We start from the raw sequence: 13386 nt of genomic DNA, 5'->3' as shown, positions 1-13386 counted from the left end.
CATGCGGGCTCAGTAGTTGTGGCTCACGGGCTCAGTAGTTGTGGCGCACGGGCTTAGTTGCTCCGCGGCATGTGGGATCTTCCCGGATCAGAGACTGAACCCGTGTCCCCTGCATTGGCAGGCGGATTCTTAACCACTGCGTCACCAGGGAAGCCCTAATATAGACATTTAAAGCTATAAATTTCCCTCTAAGTACAGCTTAGCTGCATCACATGAATTTTGATATGTTGTGTTTTCTTTTTAAAATTCAGTTCAAAGTATTTTCTGACTTTCCCTTGTGATCTCTTCTTCGACTCATGGACTACTTGGAAATCACTTGTTTAATGTCCTATGTACTGTACATGGAAAGAAAGAGAGGCCCAAGGAGGACTCCAAAGTTTTGAGCCTGGAGCAACTAGAAGGATGTAAGTGGTCTCGAGTAAGACAGGGAGGAGTACAGGCAGACTGGATGCGGGGGCAAGAGGAGGAGTCAGGTCCTGACCCTGTGGGGTGGAAATGCTCACTCAACAGTCAAGTGGAGATGTGGAGAAGGCAACTAGCTATTCAAATACTGAGTCTTGGGAGCAGCCCAGGCTGGCAAAACAAAACGTAGGAGTCTTCAGAGTATGTATGGTATTTAAAGTCACAGGACTGAATAAGGTCACCAAAGGCGTAAGTGTAGACAGAAAAGAGAAAGTTTACACAGTGAACTTAGAGATGGTTTCAGGAAGGAGACTGGTGTTCTGTTAGGTATGTTAGGACATTTAGAATTTGATCTGGCAAGGACAGAAGCCAATTCAAGCACTCTATAAAGCCATGGGTGTGAAACAAATGTCATCACACGATAACATGTCAAACCTGTGACTAATTGTGGCATTAATGATAACAAGATAATGATATCAAGAGACCCAGGTCTCCAGATAAACAGACATTTTACAATATAGATTTATTAATGCCAGGCTTACTGCACATATATTTTACTAAAATTATAATATCCTTAAATTATCCATGTTACTAAAACAAGATCCTTACCCCCACACACCTGTGTTTTTCTTTACCCATATGCCTCTCTACCATTCTCAGTCATACAATATGTATCTCTTCTGAAAACTGTGACATGAAAGTAAACAAGCAAAACCATTATCCCTCCAATCAGAGAGCCAAAGGAAGAAACAAAAGAGAATATGCTTATTCCAAAGCAGGTATCTTAATCTCTTCACCTTGCTAGGGTTTACAACACTCCATTCCTTCAAACTCTCTGTGTTGAAGAACTGGAAAGAAAGACACAATACAGAAGAAAAATGGGTCAAGTGAGGAAATTGCTTTCCAACTGAAATGTGAGATTGAACAGGAAGTAGTAGGAAGTAGTTGAATTAGACAGAAGACAGACAGTTATCATATACTGCTCATATATACCAAAGGCAGCTTACTTCTAGCTTATCCCATTAATAACTAAAGCATCCTAGTGTCAAGGTGGCACAGATTTCTATAAAAATGCCTTACTTTTTATAATTTGAATCAAAACTAGAACCCCTTTAAGCAGGCTTAAAATTTTCAGTAATGTTAAATTTCAAACAGTGTTTTAAGAAAAACCTGCTGCTGTGGCAGAAAAAAAAGTAATCCATAAGATTTCAGGAGATCTATGTTTGTCTCACAGACACGCTCCTGCCTCAGCTGCATTCTAGATGCCAGAGTTAGAAATCAGGGAGAAAAAAGAATTCACTATCAGGTTTTTCCAAGAGAAATAACGTTTCTTATAAACACATCAAAGTTAGTTTTCTTTCAATGTACTTTTAGAGCCCAAAATGATACTATTGATATTGGGGCTATGAACCCATTAGACACAGGTAATTTATGTTAACATTTGATAAATTTTTAAAATTAAAAGAAGCCAAATGCCACACATCAAATTTGGGGCCCCAAGCCATGCTGCGCAGCATGCGGGATCTTAGTTCCCCAACCAGGGATGGAACCCGTGCCCCCTGCAGTGGAAGTGAGGAATCCTAACCAATGGACTGCCAGGGAAGTCCTGATCTCTTAGATCTTTAATGTAATAAAAATCACTCTGTCCATCTGAATGAGGGGGAACAACTGAACAGCCAGGAGCACAGTCCCAGCAATCAGGGAGCCCTGACCTCTCTGAGGTGCGCTGGTTTCCACATCTATTGATGAGGATAAAGTAGGTAATGTGTTAAGTGCCCTGTACTTGGCACACGACAAGCATTCAAAAAACTATAGCTATTATGAAGTTTGCAATCCTTTCTCCAGTAGTGATTTTATATCTTCAGAGCAAATAGGCTTAGCAAATCAACAATACATCGAAATGAAAGAAAGAACACTGTTCATCCTATTGCCTCAAGATAAGACTTTACTCCCATCTCTGAAGTGCAAAGTTTCAGGAGAGAAAATATAAAAAAAAAAAAAACCCTAAAAACATGAAAAGAGCAAATGAAAAAAGCAGAGGGGGAGGGTTACAGGAAAGACAAATAAAAGGCAAGAAAAACTTTTGAGTAATCCTAAAGGCTGAATTCTGAAATCAATGTCCACTAATTTGAGATTTAGTTGGAAGACCATAAGCTAAAGAGAAAACCCCATTTTCTTAGGCCATGGGATCTACATAATCAAAATTCTGCCATCAAAGGCTAAATAGGCATATGTGTAAACTAATTAACCACATTTAATAACTGTGCTAAAAGAGTACTTCAATTATAGTTAACATAAATTGATTTTAAGAAAAAGAATTTTGACAACATCCTTTTAAAATTCGATCTGATTTCCAGAGTCCCCCTAGAGGAGTAGAGAAAAATACATTTAATATATGCTAGCCAGACACTGCAGATTGGCCAGAATGATCCTATTAGTTATAACACTCATTTTTCCAATGGCTAGTATCTAATGATAGTCACCTGATCTGTGAAAGGCAAACCAGGAATTATACCTAAAGTTCAAATGTCCTTAAGAAATGTCACATATTACTTCTTTACAATTTGGTTGGTGGCACTTACTGGCAATGCCCAGAGGCCTGAAAAGAGAACTGCCCATCCCTACAGGTACCCACAGAAAACACGGTGCAAGGCATTCCGCCGAGGGCTGTTAAGATGGACTCACTGCATAACTCTCCTCACACCTGCAGGTGCATCCCGTGCTCCCGTGCCGGGCTGACTAGCTGAAAATATGGTGGGTCACTATCCTAAAAAGACTAAAAAAAAAAAAAGAAAAAAGAAAAAAGAAAAAAAAGCAGAGGAAAAGTAGTCATTATCAATCTCTTCCCTTCCCCCTATGATCATTTGTGGAAGCAACATCTCTGAAGAAACAGATGACTCAAAATTGAAATTTTTCAACCTTAGTATCCACAAAATACTGTAGATATTACAAAGACAAAAACATTATTATCCCTGCTATCAAGGAACTCAAAACCTAATAGAGAAATGATGATGATAATTAAGGCTTTTTTGTAAAGCACTAATCTGTAAGTGGCTATGCTGGGGCTTAGAGTCCAAAATGAACAGGGAGAATAAATAGTGCTCACCAATTAAATGCAAAACCATAATACGTACAAAGGTACAACAGTGGCTAAAGTTCTTATTCATCACCTGAGTGTGGCAAATAAATAATATTTTTGTCTGTTTTAAAGCTTCCCCACCCCATTCTAGAGGAGTAAAAAAAAGAAAAAAGTCTATTTTGTTGCTTTAATTTTTTTCTTTGTTAATAAAGAACATATTATCACTTCTAGTAAATTCACCTGTTAAAAAGTTCTAGTAACTTCAACACAGCCACCATGAACACTGGTATACTACTTACATTATAATCTGATCTCATATTTTCTGGAAATACTTAAGATTTGTTTTCTCCCCTTCTTTTTCAATATTCCATATCCATAAAGTTTACAATATTATCTGGGACTGCTATATAAAGTCTGAGTTAAGATTTTTTTTTTTACAGGGATGGTACTAAGAAAATTCAATTTCGTTGAGAGTACTCACCATAATTAACAGCAGAACCCTATTATTACATGGCTCATTACATACTGGGATTTATGCTTGTGAGTCAAATCTCCACCCCAGAACCTCAAACAATAAACTCTCCTAAAACTGCTATATTATGTGCCATCTTTCCGCGATCAGCGTTTTAAAAGGACTCACTTATGTATTTAATCAAACAGTTTAACATTAGCTTCTTTATTTACTTAATTTAAAGCCTCTCTGGAACATCCCAGAAAGAGCAGCAAGCACGGTGTGTCTGACCTCTTAGAATTCTTTCTTTCCAACAGCCCACACCAATCATTCGGTATGGTTTTGTCCTGCTGATTTTTCCTAACACCGTTTCAGTGTGTCCCTACCATTATGCTTGTCCAAGCTTGCATCGTCTGACACAGACAACCACAACAGCCATGGTTTTCATGCTTCTGATCTCCCCTCCAACCATCCACTGTACATCAGCTCCACGCAAGTTTCTAATCTACCACTTGGTTCAATGTCATGCCCATCAACAACCATCCAAAGTTCCTAACCAGCCAAAGAATGGAGATTCTACCCATATAGCCCCTTCTAAACCTTACTGCCAACATGAAAACTCCACTTACAGCTAGGTCTCGGTGTTCACTTATTCAATAAAAATACTGAGTTCCAGCTGCTATGGTTAGGTACTTGCCAAAATGTTCCCCAAACATGGCTTGCCCATTCGTCTCCTTGTAGAATATCCCTTCCATCCAGCCAAATGCTATCTATCAATCTTCCAGGGCCCATTTCAAGTGAAGTTCTGCCTGACCACTGTGACCCATGGGTCCCCTCCCTCTTTCGAATGACTGGGCACTCTCTTTTCACATTCCCAAGTCTGTTCCACTGAACTACACTACAAGGTAGTATCGAAGGGAAAACAGTGTTTGGTGGTCACGTTAAGTCTGGGAAAGGCTGACTGGGCTAACGAAGGTAAACGTTTCTTCTGCTGCTGGACTTCTCTAAGCATCCCACGTGCTAACATGCAGCTTCAAGAGGGGAGATGCGGAACACGGCTGCATAATTATATACCAACATGGATTGCTGTGAACTTAAGGAAGCTTCACGACATTTAACTGGTATCTCAGTTTTTTGCTTTGTTTGTTTTTACTTGTTTGGTGCCTGTCTCCCTCACTAAGGACACCTCATGGAGGGCAGGGAGAGGTCAATCTTCACTGTGGCCACTGAACAGAGAAGGTATTACATTTTTGTAGAGTAAAGGAAGGAATGACATGACCAGGCTTGGGCTTTAGAAAGTGGCTCAGACTCTGGCATCAGAGGACCTAGACACGTTATTAAGGCTCTAACTTCGGGCAAACTATTCAACTTCCATCAGCCTCAGCTTCCCAATCTAGAAAATGAACATAATATACTACCTACCTTACAAGCTGCTGCTGAGGAATGGAAAACATACATAAAGTGCATCGGTGGGACACAGACCAGAGGAAGAGAGACTAATTAAAAACTTATTCAAATAATCCAAGCTATTTATCCATGTGTGAGGGCTTTGAAGTGGACTGTCTGAGTGTAAATTCTGGCTTCACTTCCTACAAGCTGTAGGATCTTTTATTTCCTTCTCTGTCCTCCCTTTCCTCCTTTGTAAAATAGAATTAAAGCAACCATTTTCTGGGAGTGTTGTGAGGATTAAGTAAGATAGTAACACTCACGTCCTTGGCACACTATCACATAGTAAATGCTCAAATGTTAGCTGTACCTATTTGAAGATTATTTTTAAACTGAGATCTGGCGACCTGAGAGGATGCTTCGTAACCCCCCAACATGCACACACAATTCTCCACTGTCCTCAGTGACTCAAATGTACTTGCTTTCACACAGCCAACACCTGCTTCCCTCACCTACCCCCAAAACCTCATTTAAAACATCAGCCTCGGGGCTTCCCTGGTGGCGCAGTGGTTGAGAATCTGCCTGCTAATGCAGGGGACGCGGGTTCGAGCCCTGGTCTGGGAAGATCCCACATGCCGCGGAGCAACTGGGCCCGTGTGCCACAGTTGCTGAGCCTGCCGTCTGGAGCCTGTGCTCCGCAACAAGAGAGGCTGCGATAGTGAGAGGCCCGCGCACCGCGATGAAGAGTGGCCCCCGCTTGCCACAACTAGAGAAAGCCCTCGCACAGAAGTGAAGACCCAACACAGCCATAAATAAATAAAAATAAATAATAAATTGCCATATCTTTAAAAAAACAAACAAAAAACATCAGCCTCCTGAAGAATATAAAGCCTATTGCTGTAAATTCCCTTCCTACACACTTTCCCCTCCCCCTGTGCATTTCATACATAGTGTGAGAAAACATAATGCAATCAAAGGAGTAATTCTACCCCACCCCCCCAATTCCTGATGTTAACATCTTTTCACAGCCCCAATGGTTGGGAAGGTGATAAGTTTTGCCTCTGCTGCCATTTCCCAGCTTCAGACCTTAACTTTAATTCCTGGTTGCTATAAATCATTCATTTATTAAAAGAAAAATTAAAAACAAATTATCTTTGGTAATAAAAAATAAACAATGCCTTTGCCAGACTCAACCCAAGCAACTGATTTTAGTTGTGAGAAATCTTAAACTTAATAAGCTAGACTATACACATAAAATGAATCTGGCAAAACACATACGCCCAATAACCACCTCGGCACTAACCACGTTTGGCACTAGCCAGCCTGTGTGTTAGTAAAAGACTCAGCCACAGACAGGGGTTATCTCGCTGCTGAGAATAATTTGACTTGAGATTGTGATATTATAGGTTTGCACTTCAGGCCTTCAGAGGAAGGGCATTACGAAATAGAACAGTGTAATAATTTCTAAAACATTCTAAAGAAGGAAAACAGAGAAGGTCTTTAGATTGAAGAAAACAAGCTGTTCAGGTGTTTGTATTCTAGAGGATCATAGGGGATCATCTGGATTTATACGAGTAGATGGGTGTTCACAGAAAATGCTGTAACCTTATAACAAAGATGAGCTGACATGTCTGCACACTCTTCCATTTTCATATTTTTGTACAAAAATTTTTTCAAAATTTTGTGTCAAAAAAGGTTTATAAAAAAAAAAAGGTCTATGAGGAAGTAGAGTGGGATCCAAGCCACGTGGGACCTATGCAGCCCACAGGCTCTCTTCTCTGGAGGACAAACTCCACAGGACTCTCTCCTTTGGGCCCTGTACACAGGGCCCAGTGGCCAGGTGATGTGTCTTCAGGCAGGTCGTTCCCCAACAGGATAGAAGTATTGCAACAAAGAGGCAAACAAGGAGAGGGAGACCCTGAGGCAGACAACCTGCTGCTCCTCATTTCCCACAGCAAATATTGAAATCCACTGGCCTAGAAGAGACATATTTCAGAAGCTGTATTCTTGCCTACCCTTAACCATTACTACATCTTAGAAAACCAAAGTCCCAATGCGGAGCTGGAACTCAGAGAGCCACGCAGAATATTAAGAGTTCAAAATAGCAGTGAACGCTGCTTTCCCAAGGCCATTCCTTCTGTTGTGGTTTGCAGCCATGGAGGGCTCAGGAGGGTGCGAACAACTATCTGTGCTACAGCAGGGATGTTTTATGGCTGGATGCCCAGATTGTCTAGCTCTGCACACAGCTCTATAGTCTTTGAGGGCTACAGAGGAAGAATGCATTCTTAACAAACAGCTCTCCATCCCTGCAATAGCTTCTTCATTCTCTGAAAGCATGTGTGGCCAAGAATTCATTTTTAGTAAAACTCCAAAAATAGCACAAAGGGTATGAATTTTCACCATGTTTTTAACACGCAAATCCTTGTCACATTCCAGTTGGAGAATTGAAAAATAACTATTTTACTTTTCCTTAAATAAGTTACAGTTCAAATACATAATTTGCACAAGAGAAAAGTTACAGGATTATTTTAATCAAGTTATTCAAACAAGTTCACTGGGCAAGGATTACACATTTTTTGGTTTCAATGTCACACATACATTCTCTACGTAAGCTTTTATAGTTATTTCTGACAACAAGGAACCTTTATATTTTTAAGTAATTATATTCCTGAAGAGTTGTGTATAAGCTGAATGTTTATGATTGAAAACATCTTAAAGCTTATTGTATATTATTTTGCAAAGTAAAGAATGTTCTCCTCATGAATGCACAATTATTTAAAAGCTAATTTGATCTACTCAGTACTCTGTAATGACCTATATAGGAAAAGAATCTAAGAGTGGAGATACATATATAGATATATATATATATATAGATATATACACACACATATATATACGTATATATAACTGATTCACTTTGCTGTGCAGCAGAAACTAACACAACATTGTAAATCAAGTATACTCCAATAAAAATTTTAAAAATAATAAAAGCTTATTTGTAAAAATGTAGATAGTCATGATCAGACTGGCTTAAAGAAAGAAAATCTGTAAAACGTCCTAAAAAAAAAAAAAAAAGGCCAGTTCTCACTTGATACTCTGCTCCCTCTACTTAAATCTATGACATCTTCAAGCAAAATTAAGACGTTAACTGTCTTAATTAAGCAAATAAAATTCAGTCACCTTCACCGTGAAGCCAGTTATCATACGAAATAGACCACGACACCAATACTCTTTGAAAAGATTGCCTTACAGCTCATCTAATAAATAAATAAATAAATAAATAAATAAATAAATAAAACATCAGAAGAGCCCCTGAAATAAAGCTTGAATAAAAGGTAAAAACCCACCTGATTGTCTCAAAATCAGGAGTAAGAAGCCAAAACAGTTTTAATCACAGAAAAAGAAAAGCAAAACAAACAAAAACAAAGTTACCTGGTTCTTCCCCACTTACAACCTTCCAGGCACTGCCTCCTCAGGGCTCCACCTCCTGCTCCCTCAGCCTACCCTCGTTCCAAGGCTTTCTATAAATCTGTCCCTTGTCATATTCCCTTGTCATCTCTCCATTTCTCATGCTTCCCACACAGGCTTCAGTTGCTCTGGCTAAGTAATCTTTGCTTGCTCCATCCCCAAATCTTAACTAACTCATATGCTATTCTGATATGCGGAACAGCCTCAGACTTCACAGCCAATCTATTTTCTTTCTTACAAAATCTTCTCAGATATCACCTTTACACAATAAACCCTGACTGAGAGGTCCATATCATGGAAAACAGAAGCATGCAATCTCATGCATCTAATTCCTACTGGGGAAGGCCAAAAATACCCCCCATAAAATAGTCTTTAAAATGGCTCTAAGCCTTAAAATGTTGTTAAAGAAGTTACACATGTCAAAGACATTCTATATGCTCAAATCAAATAACAGAGAAATAGACTAACTTTCACTAGTACTCCCTCTTTTTTTAAGTTTAAAATTAGCATCACTTTCTTGAGTCAAGCAATAGTAAGTTTACATTCAGGACCTTGTCACCCCCACTTGGAGTTTGGGAAGTAATGCAAATAACCCATTCTCAGCCAGTACTGTAGGAATTTTATCTTCCATTTCTTTCCAACTGAAAGCTCTCTTCACTAAGGAAAAAGGCTGCCGCCTTTCCAGCCCTGACCTCCTCCTCCTCCAGCTTGGTTTTGGAAGTGAGCCAGATGACAGCATTTGGAAAAGCACAAATTTATCTCAGTAAAGCCGGCTGTTTAACAAAAAGGTGGTGGTGGTGAGAAATACTGTAATTTAAAGTTTCCTATATTTCCCCCCATGGTTTAGTTATATTTTAATCATTGAGAGTCAAGTGAAACAATTTGCTCCACTTTCCCTCAGAATCAGCACTCTAAGGCAACTATTTGTTCCCAAATTCCTGAGCCAACTAAGTATAAACACAAACCTGTTACAAAATAATCTTTGTCAAAGTGTTAAAACATATGCCACTTGAAAAAGAACAACAACAAACATTGTAAGGAGGAAAACCTAAAGTCAACTTTTACGTGTACCCCAGGTTACTACTAAAATATTTAAATGCCAGAATCCAAAATAAAGTAGTTAGGATTAAGTCTTATGACAGCCTCAGTGTCAACTTTAATTTCATACCTTAACAGTAAATCAGAGGTACCAGACAATAAGGTCTTTGATTTGGACAAGAAGTATGAAAGACTTAGAACACAGTAACAACTATTCAGACGATTATCATCTGTGAACACCAATAATAAAATTAATTCGGATAATACAACTGGGCTAGTCTTTTTGAAAACCTCATTTTGCATCATTTCCCCCAACAAAGCATCCTAGGAGTGCCACACTGAAAGGTGTTCAAAGACCTTCACCACCTTCCGTGGTTCTGGAATAATGTAAATTTCTTCAAGGTGCCCTCTGCCAACCAAGTTCACCTGGCCTGGGGCTAAGTTTTATCCTTTATTCCTTCACGTAGTATTGAAGGAAGTCTGGAATCTATGCGTAGAACTGTCGCACCCCCTACACATTTCAAACTGGCCACCACTGTCTTCGAAGATCACTCAAGCCACATTTCCAGTGCCTCAACTCATCCCCATAGTTACTCAATTCTAAATGTAGGAAATAACTTGCATAAAATAAGCCTCCTGCGGGGTCAAATTACGTTCAGAGACGTAGCAGCCTCTACACAGTGATCATCAAACTGACCACCTACACCGCAGCACATCCACGTGAACACCGGATACAGGAGAAAACCCGAACCTCAGCAACACAATGGATTAAACCAGCCAGACGCCTCCAACTTGCAACTCCTTAAAGACGCTTAAGTTGGACATCTACAGAGCACCATTTTGAGTTCAGAATCTGCAGTTCACGCCTAGACATAACCGAGCAGACCACTCAAATGGAGGTTCAATCTGACAGAGGCAAAGGTTCGAGACAGTTGCACTCATTTTGCACAGAATCCCTGAGGCTGTCGAGCGTCTTACACCGCAAGAGGTGCAGCCAGGATCTGCGGCTCCTCCTCCCCCGCCCCGCGACGTGGAGGCAGCAATCCTGCATCTTCCGTGAGATTCCCAAAGCTGCGTGTAACCTGCAAGCGAAAGGTTCTCCACCGAGTTAACGCGCAGGGAACCCCTGTATCCGCATCTGCACATTTAATAGGCACGAATCTATTAATGAATCTCATCCACCAGGCAAAGGTGCAGACGAGGCGTCGCTCGAGCGGGGGTGGCCCCGAGGCGCTCGGGTTCCGCGCTCCAAGAGCGGGGCAACTGCGGGTCGGCTCCCGTCCCCCGTGCGCATCGCCCTGCAGCCTGCAGCGCGGCGAGCAGCCCACCTGATTCCAGACCCGTGGGAGGCCAAGGGGCTCCTCCACGCTCGCCTAGGCACGCCCGCGCCTGCTCTCCCCCAAACAACGGCGCGGGAGGCCCCACACCGAAAACGCTAGGGTTCATGCATGCCATCAGAAATGCAAAGCCCGTGGGTGACTGCTCGGGGGAGCCAATTCCACCAACCGCATCGTTTTCAGACACCACACACGCAACCGCCGTGTGGCCGCGCCGACCGTGCCGATCGCGCAGGGCACCGCGAGCCTCTCTCCCCGCGCGCGCCCGCACCCGGCCCCGCGCAGCCGGCAGCTCCTCCCGCCGCCCTGCGCCGCTCACCCTTCCCGCCGGGACCCGCGACCCCTCGCGCTCCGGGCCCGGCCGAACAAAGGCGACGCCAACAGCTCCGCCGACTGCGGCGGCTCGGAGGCCCGGCCCGCGCTCACCTGGGATCCGTCCCCGGCGGCGGCGGCGGCTCCTCGGCGGGGCTCCGGCGGCGCGGGCCTGGCGGCGGCGGCAAAAACGACTCGAGCAGCCGCCCCGGGGCCTGCGGGGCGCTCGGGCGGCGGGGGCCCGCTCAGCGCCGGCGCCGCGGGCTCAGGTCCCGGCGCGAGCTGCGGCGGCGGCGGCGCGGGCGGGTGGGCGGCGACGCGTCCCAGCGGGTCCAGGTCCGGCCCCGGCGACGCCGCGACGCGCCCTCCTCCTCGCACCAGCGGGCGGGACGGCAGCTCCGGCGCGGCCCGGGATCCGAGGTGGCGGCGGCTGCGCTCGGCGCTCTGCTTTCGGCCGGCTCCGCTCCCTCCGCCTCCGGCTCGGGCGGGCCCGCTGCGGCGGCGGCAGGAGCGCGGCAGGCGCAGGGACGGCCCTGTCAGGGGCGGTGGGGGCGGCCGGGGCGGCGCTCAGGGCTGCGGGGCGGCAGGGCCGGCGGCGGCGGCTGCGGCTCCCGGGGCCGTCGCGCTGAGGTGCGGAGCTGCCACCGCGGCCATCTTGTTGCTCTAACTGACAAGAACCCCCCCTCCCCCCGCTCCAGCCAGACGGGGCGCTCGCGCCCCCTTCCCCGCCCCGCCTTGGCCTCCAACAGGAAGTCGTCCCGGCCCCTGGCACGTGACTCCACCGCATCTGCATACCGGAGGGCCAACTGGCCAATCGGCACTCTAAACCCGAGCTCCGCCCCCGCGCGCCCCTCCCCGGCCCATTGGCTACTTCCAGCTAAGCCACGCCCCCTCCCCCCCTTAATACCCGCCAGCAGTGTCGTTCCCCAGACCGCGCGGGGAGCGCGCCAGGGTGTTAGCGGGTGCGCGCGAGTCCCGAGGGCTCGCGCTCTGCTTGGGGGTGCGTGGAAACTCGCGTGGCGTCATTCCTTGTCTTAGATTGCTGCGAGTCCGCATTAGCGCGCTCAACCGCGGGGCGAGGACCCGGCTCTGTGCGCCCGCTCGGTTCCCCCAGCCGGCCCCCTGCGGCTCCCGAGCCAGGGTTTTGCGCTGTATTTTCACCCGGCGGCGCTGGCCTTCTATGCGGCGGAACCCGGAGCCGGCCCGGGCGCGCGTCCCGCCCGTGCCGTGCACACGCCCTGCACCTCCCCACCGTGCACACACACGTACACGCGCCGGCCCGGGCCAGGGAGCATCCTGCTCGCCGCCCGCCTCTCAGCCTGGCCCTGCGCGCCCTCTGCGAACCAAACAAGCCTCGCTGCGAAACAGCCCCCGGGAGACATCCCTGTCCCCGGAGCGCGAGCATCCCGCCCCCACCGCGCAAACAGCTGTTGGGCCGAACCCAGGCGCTCCGGCTCCCACCGCCCACGGTTCCTTCCCGGCGCTCTGCACCCGGTAGTGGTCCTCCATCCCGCCGCTCCTCTTCCATATACACTAGTCATTAATCGTGGATAAGGTCAGGAGCGATGTGCAATTTAAAAGTCCCTTTTTAACTTTCGGTTCAAGTCACGAGAAGATATTGAAACCAAGATTTCTCTCCATTTTCGTGAAGCGTGGTGGAAGCAGGCCAGCTTTCCCCTTTGTGCGGTGGAGGCTCGGCGGTGCTACTTGAAAGTTGCTCGTGTTGGAGACCATTCCCTGTCTACGTGTCCCCGTCTTGAAGAGCAGATGACACGTTACTTTCGCAGTGCAATTTTGTTACCGCGAATGTCTTGCTTTGAAACGTCTGTGGATGAAAGGGACACAACAAATTCCCCTTTCTCGTTTCCCTCCGGGGTCCCATGAGCTCGGCGCCCTCCTTTCTTCTTACTGCC

At 45.5% G+C, this 13386-nt stretch overlaps 1 protein-coding gene across 7 annotated transcripts in view; it reads right to left on the bottom strand.

The window, feature by feature from the left end:
* The window catches only part of TNRC6C (trinucleotide repeat containing adaptor 6C), a 129165-nt gene extending 117000 nt beyond the window's left edge, over window positions 1-12165 (bottom strand). For 6 of the 7 annotated variants that reach the window (XM_082371127.1, XM_082371129.1, XM_082371132.1 and 3 more), the window contains exon 1: window positions 11588-12164. The gene's annotated coding sequence lies outside the window, so the exon portion shown is untranslated. Of the gene's footprint in view, window positions 1-11587 lie in introns of all 7 variants that reach the window. The other variant, XM_082371131.1, reaches the window with a different exon arrangement.
* Between the last annotated feature and the right edge of the window lie 1221 nt (window positions 12166-13386).

Source organism: Balaenoptera borealis, assembly GCF_965194805.1.
Source record: "Balaenoptera borealis genome assembly, chromosome: 20".
NCBI lineage: Eukaryota > Metazoa > Chordata > Mammalia > Artiodactyla > Balaenopteridae > Balaenoptera > Balaenoptera borealis.
The sequence above is the reverse complement of the archived record's forward strand: the minus strand, read 5'-3'. Positions and strand labels throughout refer to the sequence as shown.